A 19,267-nucleotide genomic window follows, 5' to 3' on the forward strand; every position below is an offset into this window, starting at 1 on the left:
ATGCAGCAAAAGCAGTGTTAAGAGGAAAGTTTTAAGTGCCAAATACCTACCTCAAAAAGTCAGAAAGATCTCTCATTAATCATCAAACATCACACATAGAGGAACTAGAAAAACCAAGAACAAAGAAACTAACAAACCCCAAAGCTAGCAGAAGAAAAGAAATAACTAAAATCAGAGCGGAACTGAACAAAACTGAGGCCCAAAAATCCAGACAAAGAATCAATAAAACTGCCGGGTGCAGTGGCTCACGCCTGTAATCCCAGCACTTTGAGAGGCCAAGGCAGGCAGATCATGAGGTCCGGAGACCGAGACCATCCTGGCTAACATGGTGAAACCCTGTCTCTACTAAAAAATACAAAAAATTAGCTGGGCATGGCGGCGGGCACCTGTAGTCCCAGCTACTCGGGAGGGTTAGGCAGGAGAATGGCATGAACCTGGGAGGCGGAGCTTGCAGTGAGCCGAGATCACGCCACTGCACTCCAGCCTGGGCGACAGAATGAGACTCCACCTCAAAAAAAAAAAAAAAAAAAAAAAAAAAAAAAAAAAAATTCAATAAAACCAAAAATTGGTTCTTTGAAAGAGTAAACAAGATGAACAGACCACTAGCTAGATTAACAAAGAAAAAAAGAAGATCCAAATGAGCACAATCAGAAATGACAAAGGCAATATTACAACTGATCCCACAAAAATACAAAAGCTCCTCAGAGACTATTAGGAACATCTCTATGCATACTGTCAGGCCCCTGAGCCCAAGCCCAGGTGAAATAAACAGCTATGTTGCTCACACAGAGCCTGTTTGGGGGTCTCTTCACACGAACGCGTGAAACACATACAAACTAGAAAATCTAGAGGAAATGAATAAATTCTTGGAACACACAATCTCCTAAGATCAAATCAGGAAGAAACTGGAACCCTGAACAGACCAATATCAAGTTTCGTAACTGAATCAGTAATAAAATCTACCAAGCAAAAAAAAGTCCTGGGCCAGACTGTTTAACAGCAGAATTCTACCAGACATAAAAAAGAGCTGGCACAAATATTACTGAAACTATTCTCCCCCAACCCCCACCAAAAAAATTGAGGACTCCTCCCTAACTCATAATATGATGCCAGCATCACCCTGATACCAAAATGTGGCAAAGACAAAATGATAAAAGAAAACCACCCGACAACATTCCTGATCAACATAGATGTAAAAATTCCCAACAAAATACTAGCAAATGGAATCCAGCAGCACATCAAAAAGTTAATTCACCATGATGGAGTTGGCTTCATTCTTGGGATGCAAGGTTGTTTCAACATATGTAAATCAATAAAGGTGATTAAACACATAAACAGAATTAAAAACAAAAACCATATGATCATCTCAAAAGATGCAGATAAAAGCTTTCAATGAAACCCAATATCCCTTCATAAAAATCTTCAAGAAACTAGGCATCAAAGGAAAATACCTCGAAATAAGAGGCATCTATGACAAACCTTCAGCCAACATCATACTGAATGGAAAAATACTGGAAGCATTCCCCTTGAGAACGGGAACAAGACAAGGATGCCTACTCTCACAACTCCTATTCAATATAGTAGTTGAAGTGCTAGCCGGAACAATCAGGCAAGAGAAAGAAAAAATAGCATCCAATTTGGAAAAGAGGATGTCAAAATTATGTCTTCTGTGACAATATAATATTATAACTAAAAAATCCTAAAGATTCCACCAAAAGGTCCAGGAACTGACAAGTGACTGTAGCAAAGTTTCAGGAAACAAAACCAATGTACAAAAATCAGTAGCATTTCTATGCAACAATAATGTCCAAGCTGAGACCCAAATGAAGAATGTAATCCCATTTACAATAGCCACACACACAAAATGAAATACCTAGGCATACATCTAACCATGAAAGTGAAAGATCTCCGAAAGATCTCCGTAAGATCTACAAAATGCTGCTGAAAGAAATCACAGATGACACAAACAAATGGAAAATCTTTCCATGTTTATGGATTGAAAGAATCAATATCATTTAAATGGTCATACTGCCCAAAGTAATCTACAGATTCAACACTATTCCTATTAAACTACCAATTTCATTTTTCACAAAATTAGAAAAACTATTCTGAAATTCATATGGAACCAAAAAAAGAGCCTGAATAGCTAAAGCAATCCTAAGCAAAAGAACAAAGCTGAATACATCACATTATTCAACATCAAACTATAATACAAGGCTATGGTAAGCAGATCAGCATGGTACTGGTACAAAAACAAACAGACCAACGGAACAGAATGGAGAACTCAGATATAAAGCCTCACACCTACAGCCATCTGATCTTTGACAAAGTCTACAAAAATAAGCAATAGAGAAAGGACTCCTTATTCAATAAATGGTGCTAGAATAACTGGTTAGCCATAGGCAGAAGAATAAAACTGGATCCCTACCTTCTACTATATGCAAAACTTAACTAAGGTGGATTGAAGATTTAAATGTAGGACCACAAACTATAAAAATTCTAAAAGAAAACCTAGGATATACCATTCTGGACATTCACCTTGGGAAAAAGTTTATGACAAAGTGTTCAAAAGCGATTACAACAAAAACACTGAAAAAGTGAGGCCTAATTAGCCTTAAGAGCTGCTTTGCAAAAGAAGCTATCAAAAGAGTAAACCAACAACCTACACTATGGAAGGAAATATTCACAAACTATGCATCTGACAAAGGTCTAATGTCCAGAATCTGTAAGGAACTTAAACAATTCAAGTCAAAAAACAAATAATCTCATTAAAAAGTGGACAAAAGACATGAACAGATACTTCTCAAAAGAAGACATACAGGGAGCCAACAAACATATGGAAAGATACTCAACATCACTGATCATTAGAGAAATGCAAATCAAAACCACAATGAGATAACAGTCAGAATAGCTATTATAAGAGTCAAAAAAAAAAAAAAATACCACAAGCTGGGTGTGGTGGCTCATACCTATAATCCCAGCACTTTGGGAGGCTGAGGAAGGCGGATCATCTGAGATCAGGAGTTCGACACAAGCGTGGCCAACCTGGTGAAACCCTGTCTCTACTAAAAATACAAAAATTAGCTGGGCATGGTGGTGGGCACCTGTGATCTCAGCTACTCGGGAGGCTGAGGCAAGAGAATCGCTTGAACCTGGGAGGCGGAGGTTGCAGTGAGCCAAGATCACCCCACTGCGTTCCAACCTGGGCAACAGAGCGAGACTCTGTCTCGAAAACAAAAACAAAAATAAAAAACAAAAAATACCCCCAAAAAACCCACAGATGCTGAAGAGGCTGCAGAAAAAAAGGAATGCTTATACATTGTTGCTGGCAACATAAATTAGTTCAGCCATTACAGAGAGCAATTTGAAGATTTCTCAAAGAACTTAGAACTACTATTCAACCCAGCAATCCCATTATTAGGTATATATTCAAAATAAAATAAATCATTCTACCAAAAAGGTACATGCACGTGTATGTTCATCATAGTGCTATTCACAATAGCAAAGACAGAGAATCAACCTAGGTGTCCATCAATAGGAGAGTAGATAACAAAAATGTGGCATGTAAACACCATAGAATACTACACAGCCAAAGAATGAAATCATGTTTTTTTTACAGCAACATGGATGCAGCTGAAGGCCATTATCCTAAGCAAATTAACACAGGAACAGAAAACCCATTACCACATGTTCTCACTTATAATTGAAAGCTAAATATTAGGTACTCATGGACATGAAGATGGCAACAAGAGACACTGGGGTCTACTAGAGGACAAAAGGAGGGAGGGGGCACAGGTTGAAAAACTATTGGGTTCTACGCTCACTACCTGGGGATGGGATCATTTATACCCCAAATCCCAGCATCATGCAATATGCCACGTAACAAACATGAACTTAAAATCTAAGTAAAAGTCAAAATTAAAGTAACAAAAATTAAAAAGAAATAATAAGGCCAGGCATGGTGGTTCATGCCTGCAATCCCAGAAATTTGGGATGCTGAGGCTGGCAGATTGCTTGAGCTCAGGAGTTTGAGAGCAGCCTGGGCAACAAGGCAAAACCCTATCTCTACAAAAAAATACAAAAATTAGTCGGGTGTGGTGGCTCACGCCTGTAGTCTTGGGAAGCTACTTGGGAAGCTCAGGCTGGAGGATCACTTAAGCCTGGGAGGCAGAGATTGCAGTGAGCTGAGATCGCACCACTGTACTCCCACCTAGGAGACAGAGGGAGACCCTGTCTCAAAACAAAAAAACCAAAAAACAAAAAAACCCAAAAATATATAATAAGACTTGAAAGTCAAAATTATTCCTTAATCATGGGCTGTAGAATGGATGTTATGTTAGCATGCATGAAAACAACATTAGTCTCCTTATACATCTCAATCAGAGTTCTTAGGTGAGTAGGTATATTATCAATGATGAGTAATATTTTGAAAGGATTTTTTTTTCTGAGCAGTAGGTCTTAACAGTAGGCTTAAAATGTTCAGCATGCCACACTATAAACAGATGTGCTATCCTCTATGCTTTACTGTTCCATTTATAGAGCACAAGCAGAATAGATTTTGCATCATTCTTAAAGGCCCTAGGATTTGTGGAATGGTAAATTAGCACTGGTTTCCACTTAATGTTACCAGGGGCATTAGACCTAAAAAGAGAATCATACTGTCCTTTGAAGCTTTGAAGCCAGGTATTGACTTCTGCTCTCTAACTATGAAAGTCCTAGTTGGCATCTTCTTCTAAGGCTAATTCATCTACAATGAAAATCTCTGATTTAGTGTAGCTACCTTCATCGACGATTTTAGCCAGATATTCTCAATAACTTGCCATAGTTTCCACATTAGCACTTGCTGCTTCACATTGCACTTTTATGTTATAGGAGTAGATTTTTTTCCTTAAACCTCATGAACTAATCTCTACTATCTTCCAACAAGAAAAGGTGCAGCTTCGTCACCTACCCCAGCCTTCCCAGAACTGAAGAATTCGGATATTGCTCTTGATTGGGCTTTAGATTAAAGGAAGGTTGTGGCTGGCTTGATCTTCTATTCAGACCACTCAAACTTTTGTCATATCAGCAAATAAGATTGTTTTACTTTCTCTCTTTTTTTTTTTTAGATGGAGTTTCGCTCTTGTTGTCCAGGCTGGAGTGCAATGGTGCAATCTTGGCTCACCACAACCTCCGCCTCCCAGGATCAAGAGATTCTACTGCCTCAGCCTCCCGCGTAGGTGGTATTACAGGCATGTGCCACCACGCCCGGCTAATTTTGTATTTTTAGTAGAGATGGGGTTTCTCCATGTTGGTCAGGCTGGTCTTGAACTCCCAACCTCAGCTGATCTGCCCACCTTGGCCTCCCAAAGTGCTGGGATTACAGGCGTGAGTCACCGTGCCCGGCCAATTGTTTTACTTTCTTACCATTCATATAGTCACTGGAATAGTTCTTTTAATTTTTTCAAGAACTTTTCCTTTGCATTTACAACTTGGCTAACTAGTATAAGAAACCTAGTTTTCAGCATTTCTCAGCTTTCAACAAGTCTTCTCCACAAAGCTTACTCATTTCTAGCTTTTGTTTTAAAATGAGAGACATGTGACCGTTTCTGTCACTTGAACACTTAGAGGTCACTGTAGGGTTATTAATTGGCCTAACTTCAATATTGTTGTGTCTCAGGAAATAGGGAAGCCTGAGGAGAGGGCCAGGGTTGGGAGAATGGCCAGTTGGTGGAGCAGTCAGAACACACATACTTAATGATTCAGTTTGCCATCTTATATGGGGGCTGTTCATGGTGCCCCAAGACAATATAATAGTAATATCAAAGATCACTGATCACCTTACCAGATAAAATAACAAAAAAAGTTTAAAATATTGCAACAATACTACCAAAAGTGACATGCAGACACAAATGAGCATATGTTGGAAAAACGGCACCAATAGGTTTGCTTGATGTCACTAACCTTACATTTGTAAAAAACAAAAACAAAAAAAAAAAAAAGAAAGAAAAAATGCAGTTATCTGTGTTGCACAATAGAGGTGAAGCACAATAAAACAAGGTATGCCTATACTGTATTATTCAATTTATATAAGGTATCTAAAGTAGCTGGGCACTTAGAAAGTAGAGTAGTGTTTGCCAGGGGAAAGTAAGGGGTAGGGAAATGGGAGGTGGTGTTCAGTGGATACAGAACTTCAGTTTTGTAAGATGAAAAAGATCCAGAGATATGTTGCACAGCAGAGAGCATCAGAGAGCATATATGTAATACTATTTTTGTACTGTGCACTTAGACTTAAGTTGATAAGTTTTAAGTAATGTAATTCTTAAACTAATTCTTTTATCACAATTAAAAAATAAACACAAAAAATCACATGAATTTAGGTTAGAGTGAAACTATATACCCACCTAAGAGTATGTCAAATTTATATTGGATTACTAAAAACAAACAAACAAACAAACCATATTTCATTTCAGCATTATTTTGCTATTTGAGCAAGCAGCCTAATCTGGCATTACTTTGTAATCATATACTTTGTATCAGATAATCAGAATATACATTATATACAATTTTGTGTAGCTTAAGTACAGTATTCATGCATTAATTATATAACAGAACCAATAATATTTTTCACTTTTACTTAAAAAAAGTAGTTTTAGTATCGGCAAATTCCTTATGTAAACTGATTGATGCTGTATAGAATTCTGAGGAAGTGAAAGAAAAATTCATAACTGATTGCCAGAAAAGCCTATTACTCTGACAGAATCTTCCATTTTACTACAGTTTCTAAATATCATTTTTCCACACCAAGAACAAACGTATTATGGAAACATTTCTTTAGGCCTTCCCATTATAAGCTTGCTTTCTTCAGATAATTTAATGTTTTACCATTTAAAACTATTGAAGGATATTTTCTGTTAATATTTCCATGGAATATTAAAATAAGTCTTGTGAAGGGTTCCCTGAGGGAAACAACTGTGACTGGAAAGGAAACAAGTAGAGAAAGCAGTTTTTGGAAGGCAAGGACTAGATCACTCTGTTCAACTTTGTGTCCCAGTGCCTAGGCAAAACTTGTTCAAGGCAATTTTGTAAAACATTCACTTCATTATTAGATATTACTTTTCTCTATGAGTCATCCACTGATTTTTTTTTAAGTCTATTTAAGCATTCCCTAGGAAATAAAGAGAAAACCCAAAAGGAGAAAATAATTGGAGCCAACTTTAAAGACAATGAACTGTTTACACTTTCATCTAACTTCTACCCATATGTATCTGCTCACTGCAGGTTTTCTACCACCACAAAAACAGAAGGATATTCAGGTTTTCTACCGCCACATAAACAGGAGGATATTAATCCATTTGCGTGAAAAGATAAAACCGTTTAAATATTCAGCAAGGTTCTAACTTTGATTGAGAAAGTGTTCTTTTCAATTTTGATGAAAAATGATTAGTATATCATAATGTAACTGAATATTCCAGAAATTTTAATATATACTATATACCCAAACAATGATTGCATCAAAGACAGAGAGACAAACAGAAAGTGATTCTGACTATAAATAAGTTGATTCACTCAAGTAAGTAAAGAGTTTGGGGAGAACTTTCTTCCATCCCACCTGACATTCTTTCAAATGTTGTTAAAAAAGGTATTACATATGATCCTAATCAGGAAAAAACTGTTATACTTTGGGTTGTGTTCATGTCCAGGACTTTCTAACTCAAGTATGTGATATACAGGATAAAAAATTTATAGGTAAATAACTACCACTGGGGAGGAGGATGAGAGGGAGAGAATGAATCAGTATAAAAGTTAGAAACAAAGCAAGAAGATATCACCCTTAAATAGAATTATAGGCATTCATAGATTATTTTGATTTTACATGTAGCTTTCTGTAGATTTTGATAGGTCTGCAATTTGTTCAAATGTGAAGATAAACAATATAAATGAATTCCTCTCAAATATTTGAACTCTATAACACTAAGTTTCAAATAGCTAGAAGGACAGTGAATGTCCCCAACACAAAGAAATGATAAATGTTTGAGATGGATATGCAAATTACCCTGATCTGATCACTATACATTATATGTATCACATCACTATGTACTCCATAAAATAGTACAATTGTTACGTGTCCATTAAAAAGTTTTTAAACTAAAACAATTTTTAACATGTATATTATTTCTTCTTATTCTTTTACTATGCTTGGTCAGTCCTCCAGTACAATGCAGAAAGTAAGCAAGGATAAAGGGCATCCAAGGTCGGGTGCCATGGCTCATGCCTGCAATCCCAGGACTCTGGGAGGCTGAGGAGGGTGGATCACGAGGTCAGGAGATCGAGACCATCCTGGCCAACATGGTAAAACCCCCGTCTCTACTAAAATACAAAAAATTAGCTAGGGGTGGTGGCACATGCCTGTAATCCCAGCTACTCAGGAGGCTGAGGCAGAAGAATCTCTTGAACCTGGGAGGTGGAGGTAGCAGTGAGCCAAGACCACACCACTGAACTCCAGCCTGGGCGACAGAATGAGACTCCACCTCAAAAAAAAAAAAAAAAAAAAAAAAAGAATTTTGTCAAATACTCTTTCTACATCTATTTTGATAGTTATATCATTTGTATATACTGCTGCACTTCTGTGGTAATATTGAAAATTTACTGTAATTTTCCTTTCTTGTAACCCTAAACTGGTCTTGTTATAGAGGTCATACTAGTTTCACAGAAAGAGTTGGGCAAGGGGTCTTCTCTAGAAAAACTTAATAATCTGTTCCCTGAAAGTTTGGTAGAATTTTCTTGAAAAACCATATGGGCCTACTAGTTTCTTGATCTGTAGACTTTAAACTACTGATTGAATTTCTTTAATGGCTACAGGACTGTGGATGGTTTCTAATTCTACTTTAGCAGTTTTGGAAAGTTGTATTTTTCTGGAAATCTGTCAATTTCTACTTGTATTTAAAAATTAGTTAGCATAAAGTTTTTCTTATTGTCTTCTTATTTTCTAATTTCTAATTTGATATAATTTTGAATTTACAGAAAAGATGCAGGAATAGCCCCCCCGAAAACCCACACATTATTTGCATACTCATATTTACCACTTGTTAACATGAGCCACATTTACTTTACCATTCTCATTTTCTCTATCTCTGAACCATCTGAAAGTAAGTTGCACACATCATGGCTCTGTACCACTAAATAATTAACAGATCTCCTAGAAATAAAGACATTTTCCTATGTAACCATAGTACAGTTATCAATATTAGAATTTTTTTTTTTTAAAGAGATAGTCTCGCTTTGTTGCCCAAGCTGGAGTGCTGTGATGCCATTAGAGCTCGCTGCAGCCTCGAATTCCTGGGCTCAAGTGATCCTCCCGCTTCAGCCTGCTGAGTAGCTGGGATTACACACATGTACCAACATGCCTGGCTCTGGAATTTTTAACATTGTTCAATTCCTGAACAATGGATTGTATGTACATTGCTAATATATAAAAGTATAACTAACTTTTGTGTATTATACTGAATTGCACATATTTTTATACATATATCCTAACTGTACATTACCAATTTATAGAAGTACAACTGACTTTTATATATTGACTTAGCCCTAATAGCTTTTGTAGGTTCCAATGGATTTTCCATATAGTCAATCATGTAATCTATAAATATAATTTTCTTCTCTTCTAAACTGGAATCCTTTTATTTTCCTTGCCTATTCCACTAGCTAGAACAATGTTAAACAGAAGTAGTGAAAACAAAAAGAAACCCTTTCCCTATTTTAGGGGAGAAGCATTAAGTTTCCACCATTAAATATTATTATTATTATATTATTTTTTGAGACAGAGTCTTGCTCTGTCACCCAGGCTGGAGTGCAGTGGTGCGATCTCTGCTCACTGCAACCCCTGCTTCCTAGGTTCAAGTGACTCTCTCCTGCCTCGGCCTCCCAAGTAGCTGGGACTACACGCACATGCCACCATGCTTGGCTAATTTTTTTTGTATTTTTAGTGGAGACAGGGTTTCACCATGTTGGCCAGGCTATTCTCAAACTCCTGACCTCAGCTGACCCAACCCACCTCGGACTCACAAAGTGCTGGGATTACAGGCATGAACCAGTGCACCCAGTCTGATTTCACCTGTTCGTTTTTCTTAGATGCCTTTTATTAGGTTGAGAAAGCTTCCCTCTGTATTTCTACAGGTTCAACTATTTTATCTTTACGTGTATCTATATATGTATGAATGCCCCTCAAACATTCTCTTATTTTTTGCAAGCTTAAAAAATCATGTTTTTCTAATTTATGCAGAATTTGTTTGTACTGTAGTGACAGAGCCCTTAAGAATATCTGGTCCCCATATAAGTAAAACAAGAAATCCTCTAACCTGCACAGATAAGAGTATTTACTAATAATATCTGATTTAGAAATCTACCTGATTTATCCCTATTCAATATTTTAATCAAATTGAGATTCCATAGATAAATAAGTTGAACAATTATCTCATAATATTAAGAAGATTTCAAATTTGGATGTCTTAAATTTCAAAAGATTTCAAATTTGGATGTCCTAAATTCTTGAGTTAGAGTCTTTAATGCTATTTTCAAATCATTTGGTATGTCTAAAAGGGCAAAAAAACCCACATTATTTTTCATAGTTATAATTCTTATTAGTACCACAGCAACTGAAAATGTTGAAAGCCCTCCAAATTTAGCTTAATGCATCTTATACACATGATTACAAGATTCTGTTCAACGATAAAAATTGCTGGCTTAGAAAATGTAAGTATCATATCTGTAATCCCCCACACAGCTAAGCTGGCTTAATCCTGCAAATAAGAACATACAGCCTGTTTTCCAATGTGTAGATTCTTAATAATTTGTCAATAATTTGCTACACTCACTTTCAAGCAAAGTATTATATACTATTGGTGATTAGACAGTGATAATAAAACTCTTAACTGGTTTTAAAGATACCATAATTGAATTTCTTAACGGCTAATAATCAACCTAAAATTCTAATTTAAAAATGAAATAATGCATCCATTCATATAAACCACAGAAAACACAATATAGTAAGAGAAAAAGAATATTAAATGTTAAAAGAATTTTGGCAATTTTGGCAATGTTAAAATGCCAAAATAATATGGATAGGTAATAATATAATAATAATATGGATAGGTATAAATGTATCTTTTCAAATTATCATATAAACTGAAAATAACAGGATAATTTTATAAGCTAGCCAGGGCAATTGTTAATGCAGAAGTAGAATTAGTTATCTCAATTAAAAAAATAGCTTTCAAAAGGCTCTACATTTAAACTAAAATACCACTTAGGTTATGAGCTGAGAGGAATGAAATAATAATAAACTAAAATGTCCCTAAGATTTGTTACACCAGATATAATTGGTCAAGTTTTATTTTATATTCAGACCATTTATGCCCTCTTTATAATCTCATATATCCTTTATACCATTATGGCCATCAACTGTAAAAGCTTCTGAACTAGTAAAGCATTACAGAAACCCACTATCATGTGGGATTTTTTTTCCCTTGAACATTCCTAAGATTACACTTTGAATACTAATACACACAGTTGTCTCTGTCATCTGAAATCAAAATCTTAGCAAAAACCAAGGCAGATTTGGAAGATTATGTTGAAAACTAAGTTTTAAAGTAAACCCAAATGTTTACTTTTTATCTGCTAAAAAAAAAAGTATATACTTTAGAATTAATAATTCTCACAAGACTCTGTAGAATGCAACTAAGAAATATCATTTTCAAATTGTTATAGCAACAAAACTACCACACGTTAGGTCGTAACTCACTTTAGTAAAGTGAGACATATGAATTTGATACATTCAGAGGAAATCTTTGACATTGGTTTATTTAAGGAAGCATGATCAATAATTTAAACTTCTGATACTCTACATGAGTTAATGTACAAGCATATCATGTTATTAGAACTATTGAATAAAACTGTCTTTCTCACATGGCAAGATTCTTTACTACCTATCATTTGTTCAGTTTATGAACCTACATAAAAGTTCCAGCATTAAAAAAAGACTGAACTAGGGCTGGGTGCGGTGGTTCATGCCTGCAATCCCAGCACTTTGGGAGGCCAAGGCGGGCAGATCACGAGGTCAGGAGTTCGAGACCAGCCCGACCCACATGGTGAAACCCCATCTCTACTAAAAATACAAAAATTAGCCAGCATGGTGGTAGGTGCATGTAATCCCAGCTATTCAGGAAGCTGAGGCAGGAGAATCGCTTGAACCCAGGAGGCAGAGGTTGCAGTGAGCCAAGACCATGCCATTGTACTCTAGGCTGGGCGACAAGAATGAGACTCCGTCTCAAAAAAACAAAAAACAAAAAACAAAACTGAATTAATAATTATGATAGCAAATTGTCAAGTTAGTCTCTGAAATAAGTCTAAATTATTTCACTTTCTCTCATAATACCTCAGTTCTATGGGCACTATTACTAACCTCATCTGATATTTGAGATTACATGACCTACCCAAGGCTGCACAATCAGTGGTAGCAAATCGTATCTGTCTGATAACAGGTCAAAATTCTTAATCACTACACTGTCCTGCCTTTGACACTACTTGAATTACTGTTAAGAAAGAAGACCTTTAAGATTTGGCTTTCCAAATGCTAAAAGCTATACTTACTCTTATGTAAACCAAATATTTTAGACCACTTTTAACATATTTTAGGGATCTGGGCAGATTGACTATAAAATATAACACATAAAGATTGTTAAATAATGAGCGCAGCAGGACAGTTTCTTTCTTCTACAGACGAAGTCTGAGAACGTTAACTAATGAAAATTTTTTTCACAAGCATAGGTTTAAAAAATCTACAGGAAAACACAAATTTAAAAAATGAGTTTCCATGACACACGTATTAGAATAGCTGATCTCCAAAACACTGACAAATCCAAATACTGGCAAGGATGGGGAACAAAAAGAACTCTCTTTCTTTATTAATGGGAATAGAAAATGATACAGCAACTTTCAAAAACAGTTTGGCAGTTTCTTACTAAGCTAAATATAGTCTAACAATACAGTCAGCAAGCGCAACTCTTATGTATTTACCCAAAAGAGATGAAAATGCAAAAGGTTGAGCAAGAGGTGAAAACCACACAATAATGTCTACGGTAGCTTTATTCATAATTGGCAAAAAGTGGAAGCAACCAAAACATCTTTCAATAAATGAATAAACTGAGATGTATCTAAGCAATGGAATATTGTTCAGTGATTAGAAGAAATAAACTACTAAACTAAAAAAAGCCATAGAAGGAACCTTAAATGCATATTGCTAAGTGGAAGAAGGCATTCAGAAAAGGCAACTTACTGTATAATTCCAATTACATGACATTTTGAAAAAGGCAAAAACTATGAAGACAGTAAAAAGATCAGTGGTTGCAGAAGTCTAGAAGGGCAGCAGGTAGGAATGAATAGGTAGAACAGAATTTTTAGGGAAGTGAAACTAGTAAAACCATTCTGATACTGAAATGGTGGATGCATGACATACATTTGCATAAAGCATTGTGCATAGTGGTATATTTGTTACAACTGATAAGTCACTATTGTTACATTATCAACTGAAGTCCACAGCTTACACATTAGAGTTTGCTCTTAGCATGGTCTAGTTCCATGGTTCTTGCATAATGCATAACATTGTACTTTCAGCTCAATATTTTGTAAATCTAAAGCTGCCCTAAAATAAAAATTAATTTTAAAACAACTCTAGATATTAAACAATGACAAAAGGACAATAACTATGAAAATTATTTAACAAAGGAAAATGTAAAATAAAAGATTTTTGGGGTAGAAATAAAACAAGCTGGTAAGAAGAAATACAGAAATTTCATCATAGCTTACAGTGAATTACAGAAGCATTGAAACCAAATGGTTTGAAAACAAAGAAATCTGGAAAATACATTCTTAATTTTCCTACTTGATATGAAATTAATAATGTAACTGTTTATAATCCATTTTCTAAGCCAAAGAAAAAATATCTATTAATTTAGCTTTCAGTGAATTTCAAATACAGACTACTGCTTGTACAAATTTTAGCCAAGTGTGGTGGTGCAAACCTGTAGTCACAGCTATTTGGGAGGCTGAGGCAGGAGGATCACTTCAGCCCAGGAGTTTGAAACCAGCCTGGGCAATACAGTGAGACCCTGACTCATCATAAATAAAACAAAATAATAAAACAAGTAATTAAAAATTTTACTTTCTCAAAGGCAGCTTTTGAATAAAAAAAGAAAAAAAAATCAGTACTTTTAAAAAAAAATCTGTTATAGACAGATTCCAATGTAGAAAAGATACTTGCTAGTAATGACTGCCCTAAGGAGAAAAAGTATTAATTTCTGAACAAATACTATAAAAAGCATATGACGTAATTCTGATATTGTTTCATCCTGAACTATTTACACTGTTTTACTTCATTTTTAAAATAAATAAAATTTTATTCACAGGTATAAAATGCTAAGCCACTAAATTAGAAAGAAATTTCAATATCAGGATATATCCTTCTTAAATATCTTAAAACTGCAAAAACTTGTAGAGTAAGAACATTCTATTCATAATCTTTTCCTTGAAAAGAGGTTACAAAAAGAGATCTTGGTCCATATATCACTCTTCAGTGACTCAAAAGATATATCATTATCTACTCAAGTTTGAAATTTCCTGAAGAATATAAGGGTTGTTATTTAGGGTCCCCAAATCATTCTAAAAATCTTGAACTTTTTATAAAGGTTCTATTGCCAATGATAATTATCTTAACTAGAAAAATAATGTTCTTACTTGGTAGTTACATCCTTAGCAAAAATATTTGTATTTGTTTACAGCTTTATAATAAAGATATATTTGAAGAAAAAGACTATTCAAAGAAATTGTACTAAATATTGAGAACTTTATGTGCTGTCTTTGCAACATATGACAAATATTTTCTTGTGAGTTTACTTTTCTCTTGCTCTGGAATTCCCAAGTACAGAGGAGGAAACGTCATTTCGGACTTTTCACAAAAGACTGATCTTTTCTATAGACAGGTACACTGAATTCCAAGAGAGACTAAATTTTTTTCATAAATATTGACCTCAAAAAAATTTCAACTAAACTGGTAATTTCCATTAAAATTTATATATAAATAGTTATGTGTGTGTGGCATATGAATATATCCTTAAATAGCATGCGAATACTCTCTGAAAGAGCAATCTTTAATGGTTTTATTGTAATAAGAAGTTTTTTAAGTACATGAAATAGGTGAATAAAAAGCATACATCCCTATTCCTAACAATCCCTTTTAATCAGTAATGATTCATACGCATTTTCTTTCTCTCTTTCTCTCTCTCTCTCTTTCAGAAAGGGTCTCACTTTGTTACTCAGGCTAGAGTACAGTGGTGCAATCTTAACTGACTATAACCTTGAACTCCCGGGCTCAAGCAATCCTCCTGCTTCAGTCTCCTGAATATCTGGAACTACAGGTGTACACTACCATGCCTAGTGATTTGTTTTAGTTTTTGTGGAGATGCTGTCTCCCTATGCTGCCCAGGCTGGTTTTGAACTCATGGCTTCAAAAGATTCTCTCGCCTTGGGATTACAGGCATGAGCCACTGTGCCTAGACTCATATGCATTTAAAATCTGGCCTGCACAAGTTGCCAGTGTTCATTCACCTTAATAATTTATTGTTATCAAGAATTTATATGTGTTTTTATGTAGAAACTCTACCCAATGTAATAATAATACAAACCTAAGCCTCCTAAATAGCAGTATTATTTATTTTTGATATTTTCATTAGATTCTCCTGAGTACAGTTGGTTCGTTATAACTGTGCTTATGTTGTTAGTAGAATATTAAATTGTTCAAAAGGAATAAAAATATGCAAAGTATTCGATAATAAAAGCTCGAAATGAGGCCACTGCACATAAACACTAAATAGATTCATTTTTTGTAGAAAGACAGCCAAAATCAGAACAAACGAATGAAAACACGGCAAGTATAGGTGTTTGTCTGTAAATATGAAGGCCCAATATTAATTATTCCATCTAGTAATAAATGCAAAACATGAGTGACTATACACCTTGAAAAAAGCATCTCATTGTTTCTTTTACACAATTGAAAGCAAAGTAGAAAGCAGGGTAAAGTAAGCAGGTATGTACTGATATAAGTATATGTGCACAAAAGAGTTAATATAACAGGTCTGAGTAGCTATTGTCAGAAAATCCTGATTGCAAGGTTGGTATTTGGCTAGCATCTAGGAACTTAGATTTTGAGAAGGACCCCATGATTCTCTGTTAAGAGTTGTTCACTGTACCTAAACTGTTTGTGACAAACAATATGGTTTATACTGAACACTTGCTTTTCTACTGGGAGTCTAGAATTTCGGTATTTCTTTAGGCATTAACTAACCCCTGATAAAACTCTGGACTCACAAGCTCAAGCTGAGTTTTCCTGGTAGACAGCACTTTTTGCATGATCTCATAACTTGCTGCTGGAAGAATCAAGGGGCTCATGTCTAACTCCAGTGGGAGAGGACTCTTTGGAAGCTTGCATCTGGTCTCCTCTAGACCTTGCCCCATGCATCTTTTTTCCCTTTGCTGATTTTGCTTCACATCCTTTAGCTGCCACAAATCATAGCCATGATGAGTACAACTATATGCTGGCGATGGCAGGGGTGATCTGCCTGGAGCAGCCACTGCCATGAGGCTGGCTGCAGTGGAGAGCCAGCAGGAGCCCCACCCACTTCTGAGTTGGAGGGGTGGGAGCCCTGTCCTCCTGGCTGTAGCTGCAGCCGCCCAGCCACAGCTGTGGACCCAGGCATCCCTGTGTTCTTGGGGACCTGGGAAGCTCCCTGCCTCCACAGGCTTGAAAGTGCCTGCTCCCACTGCCTGGCCTCTCCCTGCTCCCAGCATCTACTTTGATTTCACAGCACAATTGAGGCCAAGCCCAGGTGCAGTCACATCTTACCTGGGTGTGTGCATGCTTGGGGCAGCACGCCAGCCCTCTGCCACCTTGGCCCCCTCCAGACTTTGGACACCAACAAGCATGGCAGGAAGGCAGAGGGAGTGTTAAGGGCAGCTCAGTGAGGGCCTGCAGATGTCCCTTGACATGAACAGCCTGCGTGCTGTGGACAACGGGTTGTTGGTGGCAGGAGGCAGAAAGGCTCCTGGGCAGAAATGGGGGAGTCCATGGTGAGGACCTACATTTAAGCCAGCAACCTGAAGCCCAGGGGCTGGACTGCCAGTTCTGCGGACTGGAGTGAGAACTTATGGTGCTTTTTCCAGGCCTGCCCATGGCCAACCATGGACCAATCAGCACACACTTCCTCCCTTTTGAAGCCCATAAAAACCCCCGACTCAGCCAGACTCGGGCAGATGATAGGACTATCTGCCTGTGGATAGGAGCTACCCACTCTGGGTTTCCTCTCTACTGAGGGCTGCACAAATGATGGGATGACCTGCCGGCAGATACAAGCTAACCACTCTGGGTCTCCTCTCTGCTGAGGGCTATACAGATGTCAGGATGACCAGCTTGCAGATGGGTCCTACCCACTCCAGGTCTCCTCTCCACTGAGGACTGTACATACATCAAGATGACCTGCCTGTGGAAAGGACCTACCCATTCTGGGTCTCCTCTCCACTGAGGGCTGCACAGATGACAAGATGACCTACCAGCAGATACAAGCTAACCACTCTAGGTCTCCTCTGTGCTGAGGGCTGCACAGATGACAGGATGACCTGCCCACAGATATAAACTAACCACTCTGGTTCTCCTCTATGCTGAGGACTGTACGGATGTTGGGATGACCAGTCTGTGGATGGGACCTACCCACTTCAGATCTCTACACTGAGGGCTGCACAGACATCAGGATGGTCTGCATGTGGAAGGGAGCTACACACTGCAGGTCTCCTCTCCACTAAGAGCTGGACACTTGTGGAGATGACCTGCTTGCAGAAAGGAGCTGCCCACTTCGGGTCTCCTGACAACTGTTCTGCTACTCAGTGAAGTTCCTCTCTGCCTTGCTCACCTTCCAGTTGTCCACATACCTCATTCTTCTTGGATGTGGGACAAGAACTCAGGACCTGCCAAATGGCTGGACTAAAAAAGTTGTAACACAAACAGGGCTGAAACACGTCCCCACCACTCACCACGTTCTGGGCAACAGGAAGGAGAGAAGAGCTGTGGCCCTTTGGGGAGCCCACACCTAGGAGCTCTCCGAGCCAGGGTTGTGACACTTTCTTTGGGATTCTGCAGTTCCTGGCATCTCTTGAGCTTCCAGGTGTCACGACATTCCCTTCATCTAGATGCGGGTGCCTGCAGCATAAGCCATGTGCAGTACATCTGATCCAGCTGCAGCCTCACATGGAGCTAGCACCTGTGCTGACACCTGGAGCTGCCTGCCCTGCCACAGCAGCCAGTGTGCCTGGCTGTGCGGTGGCCGGACCCCAAGCTTGTCACTCACATACCACTCGCCGCTCTGTGCCTGGCTCGTGTTTGTCAGTTGTGGGGTCTGGGCCGGTAGTACGAGCCAAGTGCAGTCTGCTAGGCCAAGTGGGCAGAACGAGCCCAGCGGGCAAGAGCAATACTCAGGCAGAAGGCACCACTGGTCACAGGAGTTTCTGGCTGGCAAAGTGATACCCTAAGGATCCTGTGACACTGGGTTCTATCGATCCTCCTAATAAATCATCAAACTTGAAGGATAGTCCTGGAGGGTCTCCACACAGTATACAAAATATTTAATATTGTGGACTTACAAAGGAAATTACCTATACCATAACACTGGAAACTCAGGGAACATTTTTCTTTGGGCTATTGGAGGTTAGGATTTAACGATCGGTAGAATCATTATCCTATTAATCATTATCAAAAAAACATCAATATAATGAATAAAATGTAGAATCAGGCATTCCTATGCATGGAAAGAATTCTTATGGCCCATGAGGCTAGCAGATTGGTGGATGACAGAAAGATCTCAGAATATGGAAAATGAATACAGCAAAGTACTTTATGGGAAAAATCAACAACCTTCAGTAAACACATTATAACGACTTCTATTTAAACGTCTTATTTACCAAAAATTTTCAACTTATTCTCCAGTGGAAATTTTAAAGCACTTACAAGCTGTCATTTATATAACAAAAAATGAGATATTAGTATATATATTACAGAAATTAATCTATAAATAATACTAAAGATAGCAGCTACTCCATAAACAAACACGATTGCATTTATTTTCGTTTATTTATTTATTTTTGAGATGGAGTTTCACTCTGTCACCCAGGCTGGAGTGCAGGGGTG

General features: G+C 37.4%; 1 protein-coding gene across 1 annotated transcript in view; it reads right to left on the bottom strand.

Annotated features, from left to right (window-relative positions):
- The window catches only part of COG5 (component of oligomeric golgi complex 5), a 363,078-nt gene that overhangs the window by 134,724 nt on the left and 209,087 nt on the right, over positions 1–19,267 (bottom strand). The window lies entirely within an intron of this gene.

The sequence above is a fragment of the Macaca mulatta genome, chromosome 3, assembly GCF_049350105.2.
Source record: "Macaca mulatta isolate MMU2019108-1 chromosome 3, T2T-MMU8v2.0, whole genome shotgun sequence".
Taxonomy (NCBI): Eukaryota; Metazoa; Chordata; class Mammalia; order Primates; family Cercopithecidae; genus Macaca; species Macaca mulatta.